General features: G+C 37.9%; 1 protein-coding gene across 4 annotated transcripts in view; it reads right to left on the bottom strand.

The window, feature by feature from the left end:
• Meis1 (Meis homeobox 1) overlaps window positions 1–12,271 on the bottom strand; it is a 146,152-nt gene that overhangs the window by 25,692 nt on the left and 108,189 nt on the right. The window lies entirely within an intron of this gene.

Raw genomic sequence — 12,271 nt, 5'->3', positions numbered from 1 at the left:
CTCTCCCTCCAAAATACCACACTGAAAGTTAAAAGATTAAAATCAGTGTGAGTGTATTTTGTTTAAATTGCTATTTATTTTTTTCTGTGGTCCAAGGCCTGGGCCCATTCCCTGAGCTTTTTAGCACAAAACCATTTACCACTTGAGCCATAGCTCTATTTTTGGCTTTTTGGGTGGTTAATTGGAGACAAGAGTCACAAGGACTTTCCTGTCAGGGCTGGCTTGGAACTTCTACCCTGAGATCTCTTGACTAGCTAGGATTACAGGCATCAATCACTAGTACTTGGCTTAAATCGCTATCAGTTTTAGCTTTTCAGCAAAGTGCAAACAAAATCCAATCAAAGTTGGCTTCCATGTCTGAATGTCCACCTGTGTTGAGATTCTGAACACAGACTGAGATGAAGTCAAAGACCAGCATGCTCTGCATGCTAAGAACAAATGCAATTGTGTTCCTCAAGAGGTAGAGTGGATAAAAATTATTACAGAATTCAATTTAAAAATAAATCCATACCTTCTGGTAAGAATATCTAGAATTCCACTGCAATTCGTTTTGGCAAGAACATCTTTTGCTTGATAATCAAGTATATCTGAGGTCAGCTGAGGATGGAATTTCCATCTATGGAGACATTGGCTCCTTTGAAATGTTGCTCTCCTATAAATTCTCCTGAGATAAAATTGTTCTAAGAGTCAGCTCTCTGTTCTATTATGAATGGGAAAGGGTACCCCCCAACCCTCAATTTAACTATCTGTGCCACTGAAACTAAATCCTGGTCTATTGAATACTAATTAACATAGCTTTTAATCTCATTAATAATGTCTGATTAGATGTTGAAAAGACTTGTTAATGACCACTTCAGTGTTCTTACATGTAACTTTAAATATGTTCTATATCAATACACATGGGATACGTTTGGTGGAGAGCAAAGATATATAGCAATTTTCCCTGTAAGCATTGTCTTTGATTGTCACTTAATCAATAAATACACAATTAGAATAAGGCTTTGCTTTCATGGACTATAGTGCCTTTCTCTAAAGAGCTCCAAGTATATTACAGACAGGATGGTAATTAATCCCTATTATATCCCTTTGAGTGACATAAATGGAATCTATCATCCTTTCTGTTTTACAGGTGAGGAAACTAGCTAGAGAAGGATGGCCAGCAGAGACAGGGGACAGTGAGATTTCCTGCTTCCTCTTCCAGCATTGTTGTCTAACTGCGACCATAGGATGTGACAAATACTTTGTATAATCCACATTAATGTCTCTTGTGCTGCACCTACAGACTGCTTACTGTGGCCAGCAAGATGAACAGCCACCATTTAGCCTTGCCCAGCCCACCTCTCAGACTTTTGCCTTTTCCATACCCTGCTCTCCCTTTATTCACACAATCTTCTTGGGCTGCCTCTTCCTACCCATCTACCAATTCTAAAATCTTTGCTTTCTTATTCACCATCCTCAAAGTCCAGACTAGCTTAATGGAAATCAGTAAATATTTGTGAAAGAAAGAGAATAGCTATATCATGCCCAGACAGCTCTAATCACATGCAACAGCAAAACGAATGATACAGGTTGTATTTTTTTGTCAAAGTCCACCAAAAATACAAATAACCCACTCAATACTTTCTTTGCTTCATTCCTAAAAACGGGAATGTCGATCCACTGTTTTCAAACACACATCTCATACCAGGCTAAAACCATATTCAACAAATATCTCATGATATCCTGAGCTAAAAGCTACACTCATTACACTCATATGTAAAAAAGTAACTCCTATTGTATGAAGGTTTTCTATGCAACTCAAACCAAATGAATCTCTTATCATCCTAAGATCAGAACAGTGAACATCAATTTAATACACAGTACTTCTATATCTACACTAGTTGAAGATTTGTACATATTAATGACCCTGTTAGACTGTATCAATCATGCTACGACATTATTAACCATGCAACTTTGAATAAGGGATAATTTTTCTTTTTCTTTTTTTTTTTATTTTTTGCCAGTTCTGGAGCTTGAACTCAGGGTCTGGGCACTGTCCTTGAGCCACTTTATGTTCAAGGCTAGCACTTTACCACTTGAGCCAGGGCATCACTTCCAGCCTTTTCTGTTTATGTGGTACTGAGGAATCGAACCCAGAGCTTCACGCATGCTAGGTAGGCACTCTACCACTAAGCTACATTCCAAGGCCCATAAGGAATAATTTTTCTAACCATCAATTTTTATCTTCCAGAATTCTAAAGATCCACTAAAGTTAAAGATCACTTACTTGAGCAGTTCTTCAAGTGTTACTTAATAAGAATTGTGTCAGTGGCTTACCCCTGTAATCCTATCTACTTAGGAGGCTCAGATTCAGAGGCTAGAAGTTTGTGACAAGCCCTGACAGAATAGTTCATGGGACTCTCTGTCTAAAATAACTAGCAAAAAGCAAGGTTGGAAGTTTGGGTCAAGTGGTAGAACACCAGCCAGCCAAGCAAATGCAATGCACTGAGTTAAAATACCAGTATTGCCAAAATATATATCTAGCTAGCTAGCTAGATAGATAGATAGAGATTGGTAGATTGGTCTTGATATATTCAAATTTTAACATTCAAATGTTGACACTATTTACCATCTAAAGTTATAGATGTATAAAAGCAATTTTCAATCCATAACTTTTTCTGTAATATGATTGTTACCATACAATTTTCTAAGTTGTATGGAAATTCCTTTCTGTGACTTTTTAAATGAATTAATAAATATATCAACAGTCTCTCTTCAGTAGGGTTAAATGAGAACTGCCTTGTTAGTTGTATCTAACCAGAACTAGATAAAAATGAATATTTATGCCATTTATCTTTAGTTACTTTGAAAATTGAGAGTTGTCACAGTAATTTATTTGTCCTGTGTTTTTCAAGAGTATTTTTGCATGCCTGTTTGTGAGCAAGTTTTACATACATTTTATAAAGCAAATGGAATTCACACTTTATGCAAATGGCATCAGAAAAAAATTCTCTTTGGATCATTAAAATTACCTGAGTCGGGCTGGGAAGGTGGCTCAGTGGTAGAGCGCTTGCCTTGCATGCCTGAGGCCCTGGGTTCGATTCCTCAGCACCACATAAGCAAAAAGAAAAAAGCCGGAAGTGGCGCTGTGGCTCAAGTGGTAGAGCGCTAGCCTTGAGCTGAAGAGCTGAGGGACAGCGCCCAGGCCCAGAGTTCAGGCCCCACAACCGGACCCAAAAAAAAAAAAATTACCTGAGTCATTACTGCTTCAAAGAGCAGTAAGACACTCCTCAAATTTTCAGTTCAAATTCCAGTTGTTTCTTCACATTCTGTAATTTCTGGTTTCATAATTTAAATATCACAAAATGAGAAAGTCTATCTTTTTTTTCCCCTCTGTCACTTTTCATGTGATCTGATTTTAAGTAATTGGAACAAACTGTGTCTAATTTCATGCAGCATAATTGCTAGACAGCCTCAAGCTATGGAGACCCAGCACTCTGTCTCCATTAAACAATTTTCAGTTGTTTGGGATTTATTTTTCCATATAGATAAGTGAATAAGCCTAGACAAAATTAAACATCACAATAATTCAGCCACTGTTAAGAGAGGGGCAAAGGTATCCATAAAATCCCTAAACCTTTGTCTATAGTAGGAAAACTGAATGGTTTTCTTTTTCTCATGGCTCTTGGCTTTGGTTTCCAACAAACTCAATTCCCTTTAATAAAATCAGTAATTACCCCAAATCACATGAAAGCTATGAATTCATGTAGCTATCACACAGTCAGCCAATAGTTCACAAAGAAGTGGGCTTTTTTGTTTGTTTGTTTGTTGTTGTTTTGTCAGTTGTGGGGCTTGAACTCTGGGCTTGGGCACTATCCCTCAGCTCTTCAGCTCAAGGTGAGCTCTCTATAGCTTGAGCCACAACAGCGCCACTCCCAGTTTTCTAGTGGTTTATTGGAGATAAGAATATCACAGACTTTCCTGCCCGGGCTGGCTTTGAACCGTGATCCTCAGATCTCAGCTTCCTAAGTAGCTAGGATTATAGGCGTGAACCACCAGCGCCTGGCAGAAGTGGGCTTTTAAACTAAAATCCAATCTGTTAAATCCTGTGCATCTTTACTAGATAAGCTTTTGGGGACAATATAAGTTACCCCTTTATAGACTTAAAAAAAAAATAACGACAAATAACCAGCATGCCACAGGCAAGGCTGCCATACCAATACTCAAAGCCCAGGTGCATTTCATCCACAGAAATGGTAAGGCCACACCATGGGCAGAAGCAGATGTCATTTTGCAAGATAAAGTGTCATTTTAGGGAGAAAATGAGAAATTCATTCCAAACCATTGCAACGAAAGGGTCTGCGTCACCTCTTACTGTTTTCCTGGATACCTTTTCCTTCATGGGGCCTAAATGACAAGGACACTAGTTAAGGAAAGATCAGTAAGTTCTTAGGAAGGTAAGACTTATTGCACTGGCTTGATATACCAATCAACCTAATCACTTTGGGATATCAAAGTAAATTTGACCACAGTCCAACAGACAGTGAGGGAGACCTGCCTTTGTTGTGTACATTAGCCTCATGCCATTATCTCTTAAAAGCTTAATTATTTGCAAACAATTGATCAAGATGGGAATTTGAGAAAGGATAGGCAAGGGCCACTGGGAGACCTGCAAGGCATTAAGAGAGCAAACAAAATTACCTTTAGATCTTACAATAAGAATTAACGATTGGGAGGGGAGAGCTAGGCAATGCAGTAGCTACCAGGGTTCTGTCTGGAGTGTTTCCCATTTGATCTGCATTAACACCTCAGGAATGAGTGAAAGCCATAAAACAGTGATTATGTATGGGCAAAGCTGACCCTCCCTGCCAGCATTAAACCTACACACGTGCATGGGGCTGCATTTGCTGGGGAGAGGAGAGATGCTAGAGTCTAAAGAAAAAAAATCAGTGGAGGTTTGTGGGCAGTGGAACCCAATCTACAGGGAATTGACCATCATATCAATAATCAACGCCCTGACTTTCAAACTGCCACTCTTTGTGTGTTCCTTGGATCTCCAATATAACTTCCAGTTACAGGCCAGTATAGATTCATGCTTCCTTTATAACCCCAGCAAGCGTCTGAGGATCTTATACCTTAGGGTATGTCTGAAAGTAGCCTATGTAAAAGTTAACTCTGAACTGTCACTTTTACTAGCCACAACGCATAAAAGGTGAAAGACTAAAAATGGCAGCTTTCTAAAGAAAGTTATCTCAACACAGTTCCACTCTTCTTCATTGAGGCTGGCCTGGGTAAGGAGGTACTGATGTTGATTGCTATTCATGATTAAACAACCAAGCAGACTTCTTCAATTGAGCATCAATGGGAAAGGAGGAACTCTACAGTATACACAGATGGAAAATGTCCAGCCCACTATCTTAATGACATCCTAGACCAAATGGACTACTTTCGTGAAAACACCCACCCTTAGCTGCAAATGTCCATGCCAAGACAGTGATGAACTTTATCTTATCTGCCCTGGTAAGCAAGTTCCAATGATGTCCCCTCCCTCACAGCCTGGCCCACTCTAACAGTCCATTGTAATGGCAGCAGAAAATTTGAAAATAATCCTGTACAGAGCTTGCTGGTAAGATAATAGATGGCTATGCTGCCCCTTCTCAAGCCAAAGATTAGTAATTTCTTGTGACACAGAAAGGTTTCTAGACTGAAACTGCAAAACAGCTATAACAAAGCAATAGAAGTAGAAGCAATTTTCAAGCAAAATGTTACATGCTATACTTTAAAAGGTATGGGAATAGGTAGCGGAGGAGCCGATCTAACAGAGGAATTATGGCAACTGTCCAATCTCAGCCTTATCAAGGCAGTGTTGTGTGGCTGGGCTAAATATGTTGGAAGAACAATTTCAGAACTTCTTTCATCCTTTTTTTTTTTCCTCCAGCCCTATGCCTCCTCCACAGCTAAGTTTAATGCATTAATATAAGTTGACCTTGAGCTAAACTCTGGTATGTGATGGAGAGATACTCCCTTTCAAGAAAAAAGGAGGGAAAAAAAAAATCTACCGCGTGGCTTTTAACCATTAGGTTTCTGTGCTTTATAAAAAACTTCCTGAGTTTGTAATCACTAACCAAATATGATGGCTCTAAATTGAAATCACCTGAGCTCTAAGAAAATAAGGAGACATTTGATCAACAAATATATTTATATTTATTTAATCTAATATTTGTGCCTATGAAAAGTTCTCTCATTTTAAATAAGCTCGCAGCCATTTTCTCCCTATGCGCTGACTATGAATAGCTTACACTGTGACAATTACATTGATCTAGGATACTTTTTTTCCCCTTAAAAAAATCTATAATGCTTCCCTATTGTCTTTCAGCTTTATGAATTAGTTTTACTGTTTCAGTGAATGCTTTTTTGTCTCCTGACTGCACATTATCAAAGAGACACTTTGTGCCTCGCATTTGCATTACAAAAGCAGTGCACGGTGCAGGGGAGGAACATAGCCTGAATGCATAGTAGTTGGGTCCTGCATCCTCACACATGTCAGAAGCAAAAGAAGGAAGGCAGCCGTGGCTAAGAAGCCAAAAATGTTTGGAGCATCATCAGTGAAGTCATGGAATTTCGACCTGTTTTCTTAATTCTCCGTCAACACCCCATCCTCACCCCTGCCCAGATTGCCTCGTTGCTCAGACTAAATGTGCTGCCTTTATTCTTTAGCACTTGCTGTCTCTGAGGACTAGTGTAGTCATTGTGCAGACAACCCCTCTGACTTCTTGTATACCCAGCAGCATTATAAAAAGTTGCCAATGGAAGGTGTGCAAGTAGGAAAGTCTGGTAGGAATCTATAAACTTGATCTTATCCCCAGGAAAATGACAGAGGTGTGGAAGGAAAAGTGGAATGCTGGGTAATATTTCATCACAATCTTTGCTTTTTTGTACTAATGAGAACATATTTATAATGTACAGTCAGAAAAACATTGTTTTATAGCCAATTATAAGAGTCCAGTGTTAAAATGCCCTTTCTGCTTTGCTTATCTAGTCTTTTAATATCCTCTGAATATAAAATAAATACAAAGGATTATGAAATCCTTTAATAAAAGATACTTACATTAAAGAAATTCATAGTGCTTTCCACTCAGAATTGTTTATGGTTTCTTACATTTTCAAAGTATGTTTCCTTAGCTCTGCATATATATTACAGAAGCATTTTGAAACATACGCATAAAGGGGGGAACTTGGTAGTACATGCCTATAATCCTAGCTGATCAGGCAGAGAAGACAGGAAGTTTGGGAATGTAAGGCTAGCCTGAGCAAAGTTGGTGAGGCCCTTTATCTAAATAAGTAAATAGGGGGGGAGAGAAAAAGAGGGAGAAAAATGAGGGAGGGGGTAAAAAGTTAGAATAGAAATGTACTCACTACCTTACTTATGTAACTGTAACCCTTCTGTACATCACCTTGACAATAAAGTCAAAATTAAAAAGAATAAAAATAAATAAGTAAACAAACACAAAAGAGTTGGCAGCACTGCTTAAGCAATAGAGAGGCCTTTTAGGACATGTGAGACCTTGGGTTCAATCCCCAATATAACACACACACACACACACACACACACACACACACAGAGCATATTCATAAGAGACATAAAATAATAAGCTCTAAATTAATAATTACTTATATCCTCTTCAAAGTACTAAAGTCATAAAGGCTGGCAACATTATTTTGAAAAATTGTGATTAGTCATAAACCCCCTGAATATTGATCCTTTTAGTAGAAGACCACAATCATAAAAGGAAACCACAAAAATGACCACTATCCTCCTCTCCTCCCAAAAACAAGATGAGAAGAGTGTATGGGGTGATTGTAAGTTATGTAAAGATATGAGTGTCCCAGGCATTGTTCTAGTATTTCATATGCATATTTTCAGGGAGTGGGATTAATATAATTATTATAGAAATTTTAGGTATGAGAAAACATGGGTACAGAAAAGACAAATAGTCTTCTCATGGTTACATAGCTGGTAAATATTAAAGCTTGGAATTGAAACAGTGGTAAAATGCTAGTTGGTAAAATGTTAAAATTCACTTCCAAACAATTTTCTCTTTTATATGATAGATGAAGAAAATCCCACTTGAATATTCTTGAAGTGTTAATCATGAATATGTATATAAATATATATGCTACTCATTGTACAAAGAAACCATTAGTTTAATATATACATCTTTCATTTTACCAACTCACTTCTGTTAATGGAAGCAAAATTAAATCTCCCTTAAGATAAAAATCTCAATGAAACTATGTCCATCCTAGTCATTTTTCTTTTTTTTCTTTTTTGGTTGGTTGTGGGGCTTTGAACTCTGGGCCTGGGCACTGTCCCTCAGTTCTTCAGCTCAAGGCGAGCGCTCTACCACTTGAGCTACAGCGCCACTTCCGGTTTTCTGGTGGTTTTATGGAGATAGGAGTCTCACGGTCTCTCCTGCCCGGGCTGGCTTTGAACCGCGATCCTCAGATCTCAGCCTCCTGAGTAGCTAGGATTACAGGCGTGAGCCACCAGCGCCCGGCTTTACAAGACCACTCTTAAGGATAATAGAATGCCTGTTATTACATCCAACCATTCCCCCAAATGCCTTAAATTATGTGCTTGGAAATAAATTGATGTTTTTCCAATTACTTTCATTTCTTATATGATTCTTAATCAAATATGAGTTAAATTACATTCAAAATGACTTCATTTTAGTAGACTACTAATAAAAACACATGAATGCTCTTCCCATTCACAATGCAACTAGCCCAGCTCTGTGCCTGATAGTCGTTGTATGAATAAATGAGTGTTATTGAAGTTAGAAACACTCAAAACTCTTCAACTAGCATTTATAAGCAGATTTCTTCAGATAAACACTAGAAAACCAGCTGTTGCCTTTCAACAATTATTCATCCTCCCCACTCAATTCTTACAACTGTGAAAACAGAACAAGTTTTGTTCACTTTAAGTGACATTTATATCATGTATATACTGTTGAAGTACAATTCTCAGTGCATTAGGTATTCACTCATTTAATACTTTTTCACAAGTATATGAGGTAAGGATTACCTTATTTTCCAGAAGAAATTGAGTTACAGAATATAATTGACTTCAAACTAGGTCAGAGCTGGGAGTTTGATCTTTAAGAAGTCAATTCTCCAACCTACTCTCTTAATTACTATGTAATTTTATTTTTCCTTCAGAGAATTGGTGTACAGTTTTTCCTAAAGCTTCTCCCAAATCCATTCTAGGTTGTTGTTGGGTTTATTTATTGTGAAAGTTCCCTTCCAATTCTCCAACTCCAATGTGATAAAATTCAAGTTCTCTGTCTTCACAGTGTCCAGGACAAGACTGGAGAGAGGATGAGGAGAATCTCTACAATGAGGGTCTTGGAGCCTGATGCTGGGTGATGTACGCTTGTAATCCTAGCTGCTCAGGAGGCTGAGATCTGAGGATTATGGTTTGAAGACAGACACCAGCCAGAACAAGAAACTCTTATCTTCAATGAATCAGCAAAATACCACTAGTAGAACTGAGCTCAAGTAGTAGAATGTCAGCCATGAGTCAAAACACTAAGGGACAGCATCCAGCCCCTGAATTTAAGCCCCAGTACACACACACACACACACACACACACACAGCATTGAGGGTCTTTTCCAATAATTCCACATTAATAAACTCAATAAAGTAACAATATACTGCACTAGACCACTTTTCTGAAAAGAAAGTTCATGACTGATTCATACAATAAGTTCCAAGGAAATAAAATTTTGTTTTTCCAACTACATTCAGTTCATCTCAGTCATTTTGGAGAAAATGCCTGCAAAAGGAGACCCATTATCAACCCAAAGAAGATTTTTTCACTTTAAAAAATCACAGTGAAAGGCTTTTGAAACCTTTAACAGAAAATACAAGATGAAATACTACGAGACCCATTCTAGAACAAGTCTAGAGATAGTTATCATTATTGCATTTACTGATGCTCTGTCCAGCATTAAATATTTAGGGGAAAAAATCCTTGTATAAAGAATAAAGAAGTCTTACTCAGAATCAAAACAATACATTTGTCAAGCATAGTTTTGGAAGAGAGAAAAACAATAACAAGAGACTGGAGACAGAGTAAAAGAGAGAGAGAGAGAGAGAGAGAGAAATTCGTACTGCTCCCAATATGACTCAAGACCCCTAGAACTGGTGCTCATTCTCTAGTGCTAATTTTCCCACTTAAATTACAGTGATGGTGTAGCCTCATCTCATTAGAGATCATTGTCCCCTGTAGACAGTTGTGTTTATGGGGGACTCTGGCTGTTCCACACCTGCTGATCAGGTTGCTATGTGATCAAGGCTGCATACAAACAGCAGACTCGAGCTTGCTGGACTGCAACTGATGAGCCCGGGCTAATTCAGGGGTGATTATGTAGTTTACTGGACCACTAAACCTCTTTAAGCTTGTAATTACTGCCTATTTGAGTAAAGAACATTCAAAAGCAATTCACTGCATCATGCCTGCCACAGCTGGAAGCAGGCTGCCAGCAGTCTGTGGGGACATTAAAATCTACAGGGACGTGGATTGAAGCCCAGCGAGCAGACTCTCTCAAGCAGCTCTCGCAGCCAAGAATGTGCACATTCCCGCTCACCTCTCCTGACCAAGCCTCACATTAAAGGTGCAATGAAAACTATAGAACAGCCATAAAGATGACAAATAATGGAATGGAATGGTACAAACTACATTTTAATGATTTCTCCTCTTTGTAAAGCTAAAACACAAAGTCTTCACAATGAGAAGGGAAAGAAAAAGGAAAGGAAAGGAAAAGAGAAAGAAGGAAGAGGAGGAGGAAGAAATGGAGGAGGAGGAGGGAAAGGAGGAGGAGGCAAAGAAGAAGAAGAAGAGGAGGAGGAGGAGGCAAAGAAGAAGAAGGAGGAGGAGGAGGGAAGAAAAAAAGAAGGAGGAGGAGGAAGAGGAGGGAAGAGTAAACACTGCTAAAATTTATTGTGTGCTTGCTAAACATTCTATCCTGAAGACACCAACTTGAAAACAAAATGCCCATCTTTTACACAGTATATAGATTTAAAAACCTAGAATGTGCAGTCATTTTAGGTATTTTTCCACCCACTTAGCAGCTGTATTTATCACTTTCACTGGGAAAATATTGTTTAGCTAGTTGATGGACATCTTCTAAATCCTCTAAAAGCACATGGGTAGATTTTTGCAGTTAATGAATTAAAATGCCTCCCAGATACCTGAGTGAAATTTACTTTCAATAGTGTCACCCTTCCCTTGAAGAGCTAGCAAAGATTTAAGGGAACAAAAAATTGGTATTTATCAATGTTCTCATTTTCTTTTGCTGTCACCTTAACAACTGCAGTTCCTTTGTGTAACAAAAGTGTAAAAAAAAAACAGGCTTTGCATTGCTATGGGTATAATTATTACTTGTCTCTAAGTAACAACAACCAAAAAAATAAAAAGGAGGCTGGAACTTAATGAAGGGGGATTAAGTTAATTTCTTTTTTAGCTAACAGTTTCCTGTCTCTTAAAATGCAGACCTTGGTGAACATAATGTTCAGGGAGGGAAAATTAAGCTTTTTTTTCTTTCAGGAAAATCTCCACTTTGGAATATTGCTATTAAAATATTAAGATGATGTTTATTCTTTAAAAGTATGTAAATTTGGTTTTAAATAAAACCCCAGAAATCCTCTCTGACTACTGCATCCAAAGTCCACAGATCCAGGGGTTTACAGAGTTATCTAGACATCACTGTCATTAATATTCATTAGATAGGTCTGCTTGCATTTTTATAAGCTGTGAGAGAAGCAAAAGAAACAATCAGAATTCTTTAACACACAGGCATTATCAATTCAACATATGCCAAATAGCAGAGCACCCAGATCTGAAGTTAAGATTCAAATGCAATTTACCTTTACAGCTAATTTTCATGAAAACTCTTTTCCCTTTACCCATTGTAGTCTACGCTATTTAATTATCTCTATTCTCTGTAACCTACACTTCAATGTTTAATTTAAGAGATTATTCAGCACTATATTTTATCTTGGTTAACAACAAAACCCTTATCTTGCAATCAAACTAAAGAGAATTTTCTCTTCAAAAGTAAAGAAAAAAGAAAAAAAACCTAAAATTTTTATTTTATTTTATTTGTGAAGATACTGTACAGAGGGGTTACAATTACATGGGCAGGATAATGCGTACATTTCTAACCAAGCATTGCAGCCTCCTCCTTTTGTTTACCCTTCACATCCCTTCCCAGCCTCCCCCCTCCC

Source organism: Dipodomys ordii, unplaced genomic scaffold (genome assembly GCF_000151885.1).
Source record: "Dipodomys ordii isolate 6190 unplaced genomic scaffold, Dord_2.0 Scaffold63, whole genome shotgun sequence".
Classification (NCBI taxonomy): domain Eukaryota; kingdom Metazoa; phylum Chordata; class Mammalia; order Rodentia; family Heteromyidae; genus Dipodomys; species Dipodomys ordii.
This window is presented reverse-complemented; position numbering and strand designations above follow the sequence as displayed.